We start from the raw sequence: 12,069 nt of genomic DNA, 5'->3' as shown, positions 1-12,069 counted from the left end.
ACACCTTTATCTAAAGATGGACAAAGGAACAGTGAAGGTAGTGGCTGTCACAGAGTCCAAGACTTGCAACAAGGGTTCTAGCTGACAACGCCATATAACCCAATCTAAAAAGCCAAGACTACAAACCTCTTGAGCCCTCCTTTCAAGCAACAATGATTGGCACTTCCGAGTATAAAAATTCACCCCTGTGAAGAGAACGATTTGACCTATGACCTTAAAGGACTTCTATCTGTTATAGCAACAACTTTGGCCTGCAACCAAAGAAGAACCTAAGCAAGAGTCACTCTACCTGGTAATCCCTTGAAGAGACAACTGGGAGCCAGCCATCCATGTAGGGAAGCAAGAGGAATGCCTTTAAGGTGAAAGATCTCTGCTATAAAGGCTACTGCCTCAGTAAAGATTCTACGTTTCAAAGAAACTACTCAGCAGCACTGTGTTCAAAAAATTAGCACCTGCTCTAAACAAAATTAATACTTTTGGTGAGGACTCCAAAAAGTGAAGTGATAGAAGGCATCAATGTCCAGAAATGCAATCCAGCTTCACCGCACATTATCATTTGGAAATAACATACTCACCATGTCTGAAAGAACTATGTCTGCAGTGGGTAACTACTGTCTTTTTTTTAAACTCATCTAGTACTTGTGTGCTAGAGCAGTTCTTGATATTTCTGGTCTCCAATGGCATCATATACCAGGGCTAAGAAAGCACATCTAGTTCTTGCATTTTCTAGTTACACCCCCATCAAAAAAAAAAAAAACATGTATTGAGTAAGCACAAATGAAATACATGATGCACCTTCCTGCCTTAAATGCAAAGGACATACTGACCATGAAATCTAGCAGTTTAATAATAATTAAGGGTAGAAGTTGATAAAGAACCCCCCTGCCCCATGGAGTTTTTGATTTAAAAGCCCATTTCTCACCTCTCACATTTAATAGGGTGGAATATCAGCAATGGATTTACCTACTTAAATAATACATTTTAATACACATACACATCTATTGCAGGGAATGATTTTGTAGATCAGCAGATATGGTGGCAACATATTTATGATGAAGTGACAGCTTCTGCACTAAGTAACGGCTGTGAAGCATTTAAAACCACAATAAATTCACCTGTAAGGATATTGCCAAAAGACCTAAATGCAGGGGGTGCCAAAGGTACAATCCTGAAGAGTCAAACATCAAAGGAGGTTTGGCTTCCAATATCACAGTCAAAACATTAATGCTTAGCAACAGTGTAAAAGCATGGCCAAGTTACTGACAAAAATATATGCAGTGGTCATATTCTTTTTGCTACCAATTACTCCCACTGTCTATTGAATACCAGACTCTCTCTTGGTCAACTGGCTCATTTACACCTATCAGTGAGGAGACGGCTGACAGAGGAGCTGTCATTAAGGCAGTTATCAGGGGTAGATTTTTTCCCATTTAGTCCTGCTTGTTTGTATCTAAGGGGTTGGTGTGTAGAATGGCATTATGATGCATCATGCACCATCACATGATGTGATCAGTTGGCCCTGCTCACTTGTAGACAAGATGATCCTTGGTCTTCACTCACCTCTCCCCTCCTCCCCAAGAAATGCAAGCAGTTGTACACCTTGTCATTCCTCTCCTCTCCCACATCAGCTACCCTAAGCACCAAAGCCACTAGATAAATTCTGGTCACCTAGGTCAAAGTCAGTGTTTTATCCCTCTGTCAATGGAGCTGGTTTGCAGGAGACATGCTCTTAAAATATTTAAGGATTTTTTTTTCTTTTGTTGTATATTTTACTTATTGTAGTAGACCACTAGTCTGGTTTATTTTTGAATTTCTCATTTGAGTGCATCTTTTATGTTGTACCCCACATGTTCAGGGCTCAATAAGTTTTTTCACTAATTCTGGACTTGTCTTTGTTTACTGGGAAAATCCAACCAGGTAATACCCATCTTCAGCGGAGGCCCAGGGAAAAAATAAGTTCCATTTGTTTACACTGCATTACTACTTGGTTCCAGTTCAACACAGTAGTTACATTTATACATTCTAAGATTTTACAGAGACAGAAGTTACTACAGAGAAAGATCACATGTAACTAAGTGGATTGTACAGGCAGCAGTTCTGTACAAAAACTGTTTTGCCATTTCAATGAGAGGTTCAGAGTACTCTGTTTAAAGACAGTATTTGGGGAGTACCATACCATGAGCACAAAATCTTAACCTGGTGATGGGCATCTGCAGGATAAGGATCGTTTAAGATGTTGTTTAAGCAGTGGTTTGAAACTACTGAGTTTGTCGGAAAGTTTTATTTGTGTGGGGATTCTTTTCCAGAGTTCAGCAACATAATGGGAAGTACAGCTAGCCTTCTTCAACATTATTTGACTTATTAGTGAGTAGTAAGAATTTGTTACTAGAATGGAGGTCCCTTGCTGGACAGTAGGGCAATCATGTTTTTCAGTGCAGGGCATTCATCTGGATGATGAATGAGTTTGTCTGCTATAGTTAGTGGTGAATATGTTGGGTAGTTGTGTAGATAAACCCAGTTTTATGCTTTAAGCTACGACAATGGTGGGTCTTGTGAGGAAGACTGGTGGCAAATCTCTCTCCATCTCTACATTCCCTTTAATTTACTCATAGGTACTTACTAGGCTACTGGATCTTTGAAGATCTTAAGATGCCTAAACCTTGCATTTCATGGTAATTTTTATTCCTTATATTTTGTATATGAATAACCCAGAGGCAGGCAGAAGGAAATGTTGGGACATTCATTTGTTGCCCCTATCCATGAGAGACGTGTGCTAAACCAGGGGTGAATTTGCAATTTCCCATCCATTCATTCAAATTACATTTAAATAGAGTAAGAGAAGTACTTGTCTTTATGTAGAGTGGAATATGGTTTCATAGAACAGGTATTCTATTCTATGGAACCTACAAAATTCTCTATGTAGCAAGAGAATGAAATCTCTTGAGAGGGAATTCAAACTACTATTGGACTTGAAACTGTGTAATATGTCTGACGAGACATGATCTTTTAACGCTCTATACACGAGGTAGAGGTCATATTTTAGACTGTACTATACGGAGTAGCGGGACAAATCTCTAAGACAATCTATATTGTTTTTATGATTTTTATAGTGAGAAAGCATTGTAATTTGTCCAATTATGACAGATATTTGGGCAGTACACACCAAATGGGGCATTACATTCAATCTGCCACAAAAGAACAGAGTGCAGTGGAATAATTACATCCCCGGACATGAAAAACAAACTTTTAGATACAAGTTGTGCAAAGAAAGACTTCCTTAATAGCAGATACATGGTGATCAAAGAACACTTCATTGCTGACATAAGTTCCTAAATCCTCGACTAAAAGTTCAGCTTTCACGGATGTATTGTCAGTGTGACCGTTACAAGGGTAGTCATGCTCGTTGAAGGATGCAATTATCCATTTCTAGGCATTTAGTTTTAGTCCATGGTTTTGACACCAGCTATTGGTTTAAAGGCCTTATTGGAGGATTCTGGTATCCACTAGGAAGTTTTTGATGGCACTCATTTTACAGTCATCTGCAAACCAGGTCAGCCATAAATCTACATTTGCTTTGACTTCTAAGAGATAAATGTCAAAGCGGAGTGGCTCAAGGATTGAAAACTGGAGTACACCACTAGTGATGGATCTTTAAGAGGCTGTACAGTCTAACTTAATTTCCTATCCAAACAGCCAATTTGTTATCCAACAAGTTACACAGGGATTTACATTTAGCTGGGAGAGTTACAGATACCAAAGTGTGGGATGATGTCAAATGCTTTTGCAAGGTCTAGTCATACAGTGTACACTGATTTGCCCTCATCTATTGCTTCAGTAACCCTCTCAACGAAGTCGACCAGGTTAAGTAGGCAGGATTTTCTCTTAATGAATCTGAACCAGCTTGGTGCGAGAGTCTGTAGTTTACTTATGACCTTATTTATCAAATATATAGTGATCCTTTCCATAAGCCTTATAGATGATGGTCAGGCTTCTGAGTCTGCAATTACTTGGTTCAGTTGGCATCCCACTTTTGTGGAATGTGATGACTACTGCTATTCTCCATTCATCTGGCATGAGCACGTTTGGAGGCTGATACTGGAAAACCTCTGCAGTATGTCTAAAGTCATGTTTCAGGCTAACCAGAAGACAGCCTGGTACATTATTCAGCTCCAGAGAAGTAATGTTCTTGACTTTGGATATTCACTTGAGGACTTCTCTTGGGGCTTTAGGGTGCAGATGCAGGTATGTGATCTGGGAATATGTGAAGGGAGTGGGGTGAAACTTAAAATAAATTTGTCTGCTAATTTACTGGCTATGTCCTCTAGGTTTGAATATCCTTTACCATTATCTCTGCGCAGTGCTGGGAACTTTTGCTGATATTTCTAAAATAAAGAAGGCATTATTGTCATCCTTCACCCCACATGGCTATTTTAACTTCATATCTGGCTTTGCTTAATTTGATCAGGGTATGGAGTAACTTAAGTTTAGCAGGAGCGCTACTTTTGCATGTAACAAGTTTTCTTCTTCAAGACCGTTCTTAATAGAGTTCCACCACATTTTTTTTTTTAATTTGGTGGTGTATTTACTTCTGTGGGGGACAGATGCATCTATGCAGCTATTTACATGGGCACAGAATTTGGTGGTAAAGGATTCTGCATAAGCAATGGAGTCGCTCAGTTTTAGTAGATTACCCTTGGCATATTCTCTGAACATTGACATATTGGCAGTGTGATTCCTGGTCTGATTAGACAACAGAGGAAGTCACAGCTGGTGGGGAGCAAAGCTGCTCCATCTTGGTAAGGACCAAGTCAAGGATTTTATTAACTCTGGTTGGGGTCCAGATTAAATGGTCCAGAGATGTTGTACTGATGAAGACCAGAAGTTTCTGTGCAAACATATCTGACAATGTACAATTCTCAGTTAATGGAGGGAGTAATCAAAGTCTTCCAGTAGAATGGTGCTTGACGTAATGCACAGAGACTTCAAGAGCATGTCAAGAAGCTGAAGGTAGTTTCAACGAATGCAAAAAAGAACAACAAAAAAAAAGTTTGCCAAAACCACTTTCATTGATGGTGGAGACGGCCTTTTCTCTACTGTTGTGTGAACTCAGAGTTGCTATATACAATTCCACGGGGTGTGGTATGTATACCTCCACATGGGAGAGGGTCTAAGGAGGCTTAGTCCCCTGAAAAAAAAAAACAAATTATAATGTTTGCTGAAGGTGATTTCAGCGAACTGCCTTTTTTTTTTTTTTTTTTTTTTTTTTTGCATTCGCTGGAACTGCCTTCGTTGAAGGCAAACAAATTAGTGTTGAAAATTGATCCTATAAATTACAAACTTAAGTTGGCTCCAATCGAGACTTGTAGTAGTTTGTGGTTACTCCCAGATAAGAACAAGTCTGGAGAACCTGATTTCTTGACCTTATCAATGGATGCCTGGTCAGGACGGTAATGAGCCAGTCGCCTAGATATGGTAACATCTGGAATCCCTGCAGTCTCAAGTGAGCTGCAACAACTACCATGTATTCGGTAACACTCTGGGGGCTGCGGTGAGACCAAATGGCAGAACTCTGAACTGGTAGTGACTGGCTCCCAGCCGGAAGCAAGTACCTTCTGGATCATCTGTTCATCTTTATGTGATAGTACGCATCCTGAAGGTCTATCAAGCACAAGTTGCTGAGATCCAAAATTGGTCTCCAGTGCCCCATTTACTTTGGCACTAAAAAGAACATTTAGTAAGTTCCGGATTCTATCTGGTCTGGTGGGACCTCTTGGATGACTCTTTTCTAACATTTTCTGTATTTGAATTGCTGCTTCTTCCCTGTAAATGGGTGGAATGCTGGGGATTTTCCTTGAGATTGTAGGTGGAAAGGAAAAGGGTATTAAATAACCTCTGGAAATAATCCTCTGCATGCAAGTATCTTTTGTTATGTCTAACCAGGCTCACTGTTGCAGGGATAATCGACCCCCAGATTGCCTCCAGAGGTAAGCAATCGGGTCTCCTTTCAGGAGTGCTTGTAGGGTCTATCCCAGGAAGAATCTCTGGACACATGGTTTTGCAGGTCTCCTCTGCTGTGGGGCTGGCGTTGACCATTGAATCCTCTCCTCCACCCCTGGGGGAAGTTTCTTCATGTGTGCCCTGCAACGGACCATGGGATTTCTTAATCCACATCTTTCTACCACCTCGTTGATTCCTTGAAAATGATCTGAGTCATCGAAAAATATATGCCCAACTGCAGACAGGGTCTTTACATTCTTCTGACATCTGGATAAAGTTTTGTTCACTGAGTGGCTGAACAAGGAACTGCCATCAAAGGCAACACTGATGAACAATGACGAAGGGCTCCGCAAAATCACATACGCACATTCAGGCATGTCTCCTGATGGAAATGCCTGAACCCACTGCCCTTGAAGTTACTTCAGCTACATGCAAAATAAATTGTAGCGTAGCCAACTGAAGTCACCGTTGATTAGACCTTGGCAGAAATGGATCCTGAGACAGTATTTGACAGTTCCTTAATCAAATCCCTCTGCAAACCTTGTAAAATGTGTCAAATATTTCAGCAACCTTAGGGTGAAGGTCACTGAAGCATAGACATGCTTCTCAAACCTGTCCATCACCCTAGACTCCCTGTTAGGGTGATGAACAGTGGAACTCTCTTTAGCAAGTTCCTTTTTGGTGGCCGCCACCATGACCATGGTATTAACAGGCACCCCCTTTAGCCCAAAGCCCCTTCCCCAAAGGTGGTGTCAATCTTATACAGTCTTCTGGATGTGGGTTCAACTGTTTCAGGTTCTTTCCACTCCCAAGAGACCAACTCAATAAGCTCTTTGGCAGGTAGAGTAACCCAGGAAGCAGACGGGTCAGTAATAAAAGCCTCAAGGAATACCGATTCCTCGGATGAAGAGTTGCTGGGCATTCAACCACCTCTCTATTTTAGGATCTCAAGGATGTTTCCAAATGCGACATCTTCAGGAGGTGATCGTGGGGACCCCTCAACTTCAAAGTTTGTATCCTGCATGACAGACTCAGCCCTTCTTCTTGCAATTTTTCTTCCTAGGATCTCCTCAGTGGGATGCTCTGGAAAGCATCAGTAAAAACTAATACCCTGCTGGGAAGTCTGGGGTCTCTGACTCTCAGTCCCTGTGGTAAAGAGTGATGAGGGTCCAAGCACAGACATATCAAGGTAGAAGGTTGAAGATCCAGGGGGGGGGTAGATCCGTCTGTTCTGCCAGAGCAGAAAACACATTCTTCACAACCTCGAAGGCTGATAACCCCAGAGAAAGAGAGGACCTCTTCTCCCAAAAGACAAGCTTCTGGACCACTATCCTCCCCCTGCTCCAAAAGCAATCCCCCAGAGAACAAAGCCAGAGCTGAGCTATCCAGTGCCAAGCTCCAAAGCACAGAGATGGCTCTAATAACTTCAGAGTAGACTCCAACACATCAGATCTGATGGGGAAGCTTTGGCTCTGAAAGCTCTCTGGATCAGACTGAACTGGAGCATTCAGAGTACACTTCAGATCCAAAGATATAGTTGCCTTCATATCCAATCCAGATGGAGCCAGATGGCTTGGATCCAGGGACTCTAAAGCAGTTGAAGGAATCATAGGAGGAATGTACAGTGCGGGTGTATTCAAAGGACAGACCTCTTGACCTGAAGGGATAGGAGCCGATAAGACACCCATCTGAACCTGCGCTGAAAGGATCTTCTGCACCACTCTTTCCACATCCTCTTCCATCAAACTTCTGGAAGACCAAGTCAAAAACTATACAGGAGAACCTGGATCAGTGACGCTCCAAGAACGGTGAGCATCTTTTTCTGGGAAGAGATACAAGGCTTGATGCAGTGTGATAGGACAGCTTCTTTGTCGGATCCGAGGTAGTTGGGTCTGTCAATTTCTTCTTCGGATCCAAGGGTGAGTAACTTTTGGATACATCAGATCTGTCCTAGGCCTTTTCCTAGACAGCTCTGAAACCAGAGCAGAAGAGATGGATGGTTTTGGAGATGAAGGCTTCAACTCTCTACTTTTGGGAGATTAAGCCCCAGATATTGCCTCTCCAAAAGTAGATGGTAGTAAGCCTTTCAATATGTTTGTTTCCTTCTACTGAAGACCTAGGACTGAAGCCATGGCAGATGGAACAATCTTCTTGAAGATGTGAAGGACCAAGGTAGTAAACACAGTGATGGCATCTGACATTGGTAGTTTGTGCCCACACTTAACACACGTTTTAAACACAGTGGGGCCTTTGTCCACCATACTACTAGCAACTACACCACAAATAAAATTTCAGTAACAGCAAGTTTTTTTTTCTTTAGAAAAAAAAGCAGGAAGAAAACTACCAATAATGGTAATAAAAGGCTACATTAAGTGTAGAAAGGGAATTACTAACAATAGTAATTGAAGTAGTACACACAGTACACAAATAAAGAGAAAGTAAAATTATCAGCTATGAAACCAAATATATGATGTTGTATGAAGGTAAGGGACAAGATGAACAAGAAATCGAAAATATACATGTTTAGAAGATAATTATCACTTATCTGAAAAGCTCAAGAGCAAGGTCAACCACATCTTTCATGGAAATCGGCAAACAAGATCTGAAGTAGTTTAGGGTTGGGTGCATATGGACAAAGGGAGGATCCTGAGAGCTTTTTGGTTACCACAAGCTTTAGTAATGGCAGAGTCAGATCGGAGCATTGGATCCAAACCCATCAGTTGAGGACAGAATGAAAACTGACATCAGATCTTTACATTATCCCTAGAAGCAAAGAAAATCTTCCTTCTGTAATCCAGTATTTTCCTTTGCCTCTTCCAACATAATAATTACACTCCCTTCTTTCAACTGATATCAGAATCTTGGCTCTTGAGCTTTTCTAAACCACCCCTTACTAACCTCATCCTCCTGTCCGACAGGTTCAGAGAATACTATTGGAAGTACTTCAATTCTCCATGGCTTTAGCTGTTTTTTCATTAAATTAGTTAAATTACATATGCATATCAATGTTTTTTTTTTCTTTCAGTACTCCATCTGAGCTCAAAGATTCTAGATTACATTCATCTTGAGTCTACATCAAAAGTTTCTATTTGGTATTATATTGCTTTGAGTGTGCTACATATACAGTGCGGTCCTGTGACATTCTTGGAGATTTGGGATTCCTAATCCCCACTTTGATTTTTTTTTTTTTATTTGGGAAAAGCTTTTTTTTAAAATCAACCAAAAATATATATTGCTGGACAGGTTGCAGGAGGAGTACAGGGTTTTCTTTGGGTTGGAAAAAAACTTGGATGAATTGGAAGAAATTAGTTCTACTGACAGAGCAGTGGGGATTAGGAACTCCCTGGTTGCCTCAGTAAGAAGCTGAGATGCCTCATAAAATCCTCCAAAGCTTGTTACGAAAACAAAATCGCCACTGATTATAAAGACAACAACAAAGCATTCTATAGCTATGTCAAAAATTTCAATGGCAACACTCAGATCTGCTCTGAGTTACAGCACAATGGCACTAAATATACAGAACCAACTGATATTGCCAACATCCTGGCAGATAGGTTCAGTGCTAACTTTACCCCCTTCTCATCCCCTAAAAGGCCCATCTCGATACAGGAAGAATACAAAATTCCTGTAATCATGCTGCACAGGTAAAAAAACAGCGTCTATATCACGTTATCGAAATTTTACTACATCAAATAAATAAAGATTGAACTTTATTGATCGAAGTAGTAAAATATAGAATAAAAAAACATAAATCAATAAAAAACTAACTAGCGTAGGCGGGGGGCAAGCCCCCCCCTGCACCCCCCACAAGGAGGGCAGTGCCCCCATTCCCCCACTACTTAAATATACCAACTCCGAGACCGCAACTACATTGAGGTAAATGGAAATCTCCCCCTTACAGAGATTTCAGTTTACCTGCGTGATGTTCTGAACTTTTGACATTGGTGTGCCGACAATATAGATTTCGATATTGTCGGCTTAAGACAACGTGAACTAGACCCAAAAAACACACTCTCCAAAGCCAAGAACACAGCATACATGGGACCTGACAACATCCCAGGTTTCGTTCTACACGAACTGACACCCCACCTAAGTACCATGTTCAGTCATAACCTCACCTCAGGCTTTGTGCCCACTGAATGGCACACAGCAACGGTTAATCCCACTCCACAAAGGGGGAGCCACCGTGGTCCCTGGGAACTCCGCCCCATTAGCCTGACGAGCCTGGTCTGCAAGGCTATGGAACGTATCATCATGGAACATATAAACAATGACATTGGTAATCTCCAAACTCTGGACCCTACCCAGTTCGGGTTTGTAAAAGGCAGATCATGTCTCCTAAACCTGACACGACTTCTTTAAAGCAGTCACCAAAGCCATAGATGTGGGTAAGGTGGTTCACACAGCCTATCTAGATCTCGCCAGGCTTTCGACACCATCCCCCACTCTGGAATTATAGATAAACTCACTAAACTAGGTATAAATCCTTATGTCACAAGATGGGTTGCCAACTGGCTCACTGACAGAACCCACACTGTGAAAGTAGCAGACTCCAAATCCAAATTCAGACCAGTAACAAGTGGAGTACCACAGGGTTCAGTCCTGGGTCATCTCCTGCTTGGTATCTACTTCTCTGAAGTACAGACTAACACAGATGACTGCAAACTACGAGCCATAATCAAAATTCCTAATGATGTGAATTATCCTACAAAAGGGCCTCACTAAGACAGATGCCTGGTGTCAAAGTCATGGCCTCAAGCTCAATGGCAAAAAGTGCACCGTCATCCCTTTTGGTAAAAACTCTGTACCCATGAACTACCACATAGGCGGTAGTGTACTTAACATCGAAAGTGTGATAAGAGACCTTGGGACACAGGTGGACAGTAGTCTCTCCTTTGATAATCACATCGTCACAGTAGTCAAAAAATGCTTCTATGTGACACACCTCATCACAAAAGGTTTCTCATCCAGGAAAAAAAGAGGTCATTGTTCCCCTCTACTTGTCACTCATTAGACCCATTATAGAGTACAATGCCCATTTTGGTATGTACCTCACAGGACACCTACAACTGGAAAGGCCACAGAAATACCTCACAAAGAGGATAACCGGCCTCAAACAGATGTCCTATGCAGACTGTCTCAAAAAACACCAGCTTTACTCCATCGCATATCGTCTACTCAGAGGCGATCGCTGCCTAACATACAAAGTTATTTCAAACCCAGAGCTGTTTGACATGTTCCACTTAAAGAAATCCCAATCCCTCAGAGCTACACGTTCTAGGGACCTAAACCTTGTCGCCACAATAAACAGAACATGCTGGAGGGATAGATTCCTGTCCCAGAGACTTCCCATACTCTGGAACAAACTACCTACCTGTATCAAACAAAGCTCCTCATTAGCACTCTTCAAGAAAAATCTTGATGACTGGATTTGAGATAGGAAATTCACCCCGGGGATCACTTCTGCGGCTCTGCTCGACAAGGGCACAGGAAAATAATTTTCTTGTGTGGCGAAAGCCAGGGTACCGTTTGGCTAGGCTTAAATAGGCCCTAGGGCCAATAGCCTAGTACCTACCTATGAACTTGGCCAACTTCCAAAGCTTCAGGGCACCTTACATGCACCAAAACACTCATATAGCTCAAACTGAGCTGACAAAAGGCACATTTGGACACAAAGCTCTTCAGAGCTTTCCTGCCAACAGAGACAGGGAGGCTGAGCCCTGAAAGGACAATTCTAGGAATAAATAAATAAATGTGTATACCCTGGCATACAAAAAAAAAAAAAAAACAAAAAACCCAAACGGGGGGGAGGGATGGAGCGCGATTACTGCAGCAGTAATCATTTGAACATCTACTGTTTTGGCAAGTTCAACTTGCACAGTTATACTATGTTCTTCATATGTTCCAGCATAGGCTAGATTCAGACCTGCTAAATGTAGTCTGCTTCATATCACTGTGCTCTCAGACCAGCCAGCTTACATTAAGACCACCTCTCTGCACCCTTGGGGCAGAAGTGTGTAGCTCAGGACCCATCTGAGTTAGAGACTGCTGGAGAAAGGCTCAGTTTGGGAC

The 12,069-nt window shown here is 41.7% G+C and overlaps 1 protein-coding gene across 4 annotated transcripts in view; it reads right to left on the bottom strand.

The window, feature by feature from the left end:
* KATNA1 (katanin catalytic subunit A1) overlaps positions 1–12,069 on the bottom strand; it is a 1,196,718-nt gene that overhangs the window by 493,111 nt on the left and 691,538 nt on the right. The window lies entirely within an intron of this gene.

This window comes from Protopterus annectens, chromosome 1.part0, assembly GCF_019279795.1.
Source record: "Protopterus annectens isolate FY-2018-M chromosome 1.part0, PAN1.0, whole genome shotgun sequence".
Taxonomy (NCBI): domain Eukaryota; kingdom Metazoa; phylum Chordata; order Ceratodontiformes; family Protopteridae; genus Protopterus; species Protopterus annectens.
This window is presented reverse-complemented; position numbering and strand designations above follow the sequence as displayed.